The sequence below is a fragment of the Empidonax traillii genome, unplaced genomic scaffold (genome assembly GCF_003031625.1).
Source record: "Empidonax traillii isolate 1590-97213 ecotype Southwest subspecies unplaced genomic scaffold, ASM303162v1 scaffold385:size1130455, whole genome shotgun sequence".
Classification (NCBI taxonomy): domain Eukaryota; kingdom Metazoa; phylum Chordata; class Aves; order Passeriformes; family Tyrannidae; genus Empidonax; species Empidonax traillii.
The window spans coordinates 540,236-544,849 of NW_020955578.1; the positions used below are offsets into that span (position 1 = coordinate 540,236).

The 4,614-nt window shown below is 35.1% G+C and overlaps 1 protein-coding gene across 2 annotated transcripts in view; it reads left to right on the forward strand.

Annotated features, from left to right (window-relative positions):
- The window catches only part of RAB3IP (RAB3A interacting protein), a 36,241-nt gene that overhangs the window by 13,723 nt on the left and 17,904 nt on the right, over positions 1 to 4,614 (forward strand). The window lies entirely within an intron of this gene.

Here is a 4,614-nt window from a genome sequence, read left to right on the forward strand (position 1 = left end):
AAAAAAGTCTTTCAGAAATTTATTTCTTGGTGAGAGAGAACTATATTTTCTACTTCAGTCTAGATCAGTTGCAACATCAGATCATGTCATAAGATTGGGAGAAGGGTTGTGTCAGAGGTAAGAGCAGGGCATTGTTCTGTACTAGTGGAACATATAGTAGTTTACATAATTTTGCCTTTAAAATTCTCAGTTAAAACAATGTAGATATTTTCAATCTCTGAGACAATTCAGGTATTTTTTTGCTTATTTTCTCACTGAAGTCTTACTTTCAGAACATGGCCAGAAATTAGAACTAAGTAGTCTTCGCTTTAAGATGATTTGGACCTTTGTCCTTGTTTCATTGCCCTTTTAAAGAGCATCAGGAAAATTGAGAAGCTATCAAAAGGCTTAGTGATTCAATGCCTGGGACTTTATCTCCTCATGTCTCTATGCATTTGCATTTTTTCTGCCGTGTTTGCATTGAGCCGTGTCACTGTGGTTACTAAAGGAGGTCAACCACATGTAAATAGCCTCCGAGAGAACAGGGATGGTGTTTTGGTATATGGTATTTCTTGATGTACAGACTTAGTAGAGTCCTAGCAAAAGAATACCTTTTGCTTTTCATCTGGCTTAACCAACCTGTTGCATGCATTTTGGACAGCTTGCTTGTAGTTTTGTAGCAGTTTGTAATCATGTTTTCTGTGAATTTTTGTGTGATTTGGCCCAAAGTTACTACTGTCAATACATTGATGTCATCCATGACTGTAGAAGGAAACTTGGGTTCCTGTGTTGATATGTTTTCTCTTGGAGAGTTGAGATTATCAGCTGGCACTGGTCGTTAGTGCTCTTTGATGAGGAAAGAGCATTCTACTCTACAGGAGATGCTGGTTGCCAATAATGTATTTGTTTTTCACACTTCCCACAATCTTTAGAGTAAGACCTGTACACTTGTTTGGTAACAAATAAAACAAGTTTGACTTGTTGTAATGGAAATGTGAATTACTGATGTTTTCCTAATAGAGTTAAATTGAGGCTTTTTTCCACACTGATACAGTGATTCTTGTTTAAGAGGTGACAGTATAGAATGTGATATTGTCAATTTCAATCAATAGTTCAGTCAAGAGAACTTGATTCTGAGATTAAGATTTTTCTTTCAAAGGCTTCCATTTCTATATGCATTCTTCATCTCAGAAGCAAACTAAGTGTTACAATTTGATCTTATCTCTTCAGATCTGTGGTAAAACCTGACATTTTAAAAATTTTGCATGGATTAATCAATAAACAGGTTCACAATAACTACCCAGGAGTTCCATGTACTATCCAGTACATACAGCATTTTAAATTTTTTTCTTGTTGTTTGCTTATAAATTAACAAACAGTAAAAATGAGAATGCTTTAGGACTCCACTGAAGAGTATGCTTTCAGTTTTTTCTAAAAATCCAATTGTAGTTGAGTTGTAAGGCCACAGGCTTGTGATTGTTAAAGATGTGTTGGTTCTCTGAAGGTGTTTGAGCAGTTCCTGTCTGTTTGTGACTGATGAAAGTTTTCAGTTTCCACACCTCTGATGCTGTTGAAGTGTATTGTAGGCATAGAAATTTTCTCAGGCGAGTAGAAGTCTACATGCGAGCAAAATAGAAGCATTTTACCCATGCCATAAAATAATTCCATAGTTGATGAAATGCTGCTAGCTCTGGAAAGTTATGCTGGACTTTCTGTCACATTTAATACCCTTGTGAATGTGGTTGCAATGGACTGGTTTTTATGTAGCTCGTTTAACTTGTGTGCTGAGTGAAGATGAGTCCAATAGGAATGCATTCTACTTTTTTGACAACTTCAGAATTCAGCAGTACCCCACAGTTCAGAATTTAGGTGATATCTGTAGAAAATGTTCTTTCCTTGGTATTACACATCTGGTTCTGACTTGGTTAAATTGCTGATTTAGATATAGGATGATCTTCTTTCTAAAATTTAAAGTGTGAATGGTTTTGAAGCAGTAATTTGCGTTTCTTGTCTCATTGGTTCTTTTTAAAGACCTACCCTGTAGTCTGTTTGAAAAGATCAAAGTGAAATAAACAACAATATGACTCTTTAATACAGATTTTTTTTTTCATGCAAGTTAAATTTTTTTATTGCCTACTTCATTAAGAATATTTGTAGTGTGCTTTATAATAGTTCATCATGTTTTTTCAAAACAGTATTGTGTGGAGGACTGCAGCATTAATGGTTAGTCTAGCACACAGAGTTGTCTTTTCTGCTGCTTTTTTGGGTATGGCTGAGAAGTCTCCGGTAATGACTTTGACACAGGCAGTAGTAAAGTTTCTAATAACTGCTAAGCTTTTTGCTTAGCCCTACCTAAAAGACCTGAGCTTAAACTTGCTTGACAAAAATCATGTGTTATAATGTGCTTCTCCTGAATCACATCATGGGAACTTGCCCAGTGTGTGACAAATCCAGTTAAGCAGCCATGTGTAGTAGAATGCCTGGTGTTGTCTCCTTTTTGTTCTTGTAAAGTAACTTTACTCATCTGCCTAAACTTTAATCTAATCCCTCCTAATCTTTCCCGTTGCGGGCAAAACTGTAACTGTTTTATGTAAATAGTCTACTGGGAGCGATAGCTCAAAAGTGAACCTGGGCTAGTTTTACTTTCATCGTTAATTTGACAACTCTTGACTGAATATTAATATAACCTCCTTTTAAGATATATTGATGTGTATGTAGAATCATCCTTACAAATCTGTGAAGTAAGCCAAAGGATATGTATTGATGTTTTCTCTGCATTTATAGGAAAAGTTGAAACTTGAGCTTTAGGAATCTTTCATCAAAATCTTTCATTTCCTGATTAAAAATCATACTTTATATGAGAAATGCTTTAAACCAACACAAAATTAATTAAACTTTGTTTCCTCCTTTCTTTCTTTTACATCTTCTTTTTTTCCATTTTTTTGATCTTTGTCTTTTTCTACTCATACCTCCATCTGTAGCTATTTTTCTACCTTTATTTTTTTTTTTTCCAGAAAGAAAGGGGTAGGTCACTGCACAGAACTGTAGCTAGTGAGTAAGAGTTGAGTACTGTTTGAGAAATACCTTGTTTGGAAAAACCCCATCAATTAAGTGATACCTTTCAAAATAGTTAAAAGGTTGCATATGGAAAGCAAAAAATCCAGATGACAAACAAACTAGACTAAAAATCAGTCAAAATGTCCAAAGTTAACACCAAATAAAAGAAGGGTGAAATGATACATTTGATCTAGATGAGCCTAGAGGAGTCCTTAAGCACTTGTCAAATCTAGGAGCTGAAGTCAAACGGGACCCTTCACCTTACAGAAAGATCAGTTGCCCATTTCACTGCAGAAATTGAGAGCAAAACCTAATATCAGCATGCACCAAGGCAAGGTACAGTTTGCCACAGTGTTGTGTGCAACGTTATTTCAGTCATGAAGACTTTGGGAGAAATACTGACCACCTCCCCAAAACACAAGGAAAGCTGCCATTTGGACCCTTTTTTTGTGACTCTCTAGTGACTGGCCTCCCAGAGTTTTCTAAAGGCGGATGTTTTCTTGGATGTCTTGTGGAGGTTTTCGGAGCAAATCATTGCTAGATTGTGTTTGAAGTCTTTAACCTATCAGTGACAGGGTCTTGCATTTCAAAAGTGACAGCAGCGTAGTAGCAATCTTGGCAGGGGGAAGAGGAGGAAGAGCTGGATGGGAGTGGGAAGGGAGTTAAGGCAAAAAAAAAGTTTGAAAGGTCAGAATTGGCTGTGTGCTGCTTTCTTTCTTTTACTTTTTCTCTACATCCTACTCTTTCTGCAAGAGATTTCAGAGTTTAATGGTTGCAGAAGGGGAGAAGAGCTTTTCTTTCAAATTTCTTGTCAACTTTTTTGTACTTCTCTGCAAATTACCCCAGTTTCTCCTCAGTACAGATAAGATTAGGCATGTGTAACCCTCATATTGCCAAATCTGTGTTAAAATCTTACTGTAAAAGTGGTAATGGTCAGACCTCTGCTCAAATTTTAGTGGTGTAGCATTTTGAATTTCATTACGTTGCTTTAATTTTATTTATATATCTGTATAAACAAGAGCAAGGATATAATTACAGTATGATTTTGGAGTTGTATTCATTGTAAGGAGATATTCAGGAGACAGTATTTATGGTAAAATATATATTAAGATTTGTTTAGAATTGGGGATTGTCTTGAGACAGTGCTTTTTGATTTTCTTTAATTATTATTTATTTTAGAAAGAGATTATTTTATTTTTAAGTAATGACTAGACAGAACTAGTGTTCTGTCTGTCCCAGTAATTAATGTGATCTATATTTTAAGTGAATTTAGTCTTTTATACTTTCAGGAAAAATTTTTTTTTACTTCAGAGTAATTTGGAAATGTTGGTGTTTAGCTAAGGGATACTTTAGATTGGCCTGGTATATTTCTGTACAGGAAGAAATAGTTATATATGCATAGCATTAACTTAACTGTTTTTAGTGTTAAGATTAATATTTTGAAAGGCTTTGTTTAGCAGAGGTTTTATACTCCTCTGATTATTTATTTCTTTTTGTTCCCCCTCTCTTTTGGTATTAGCTTTAAAAGGCCAAATTACTACTCTAAGTCAGAATAAATAACTTTCAATTTTCCATAGG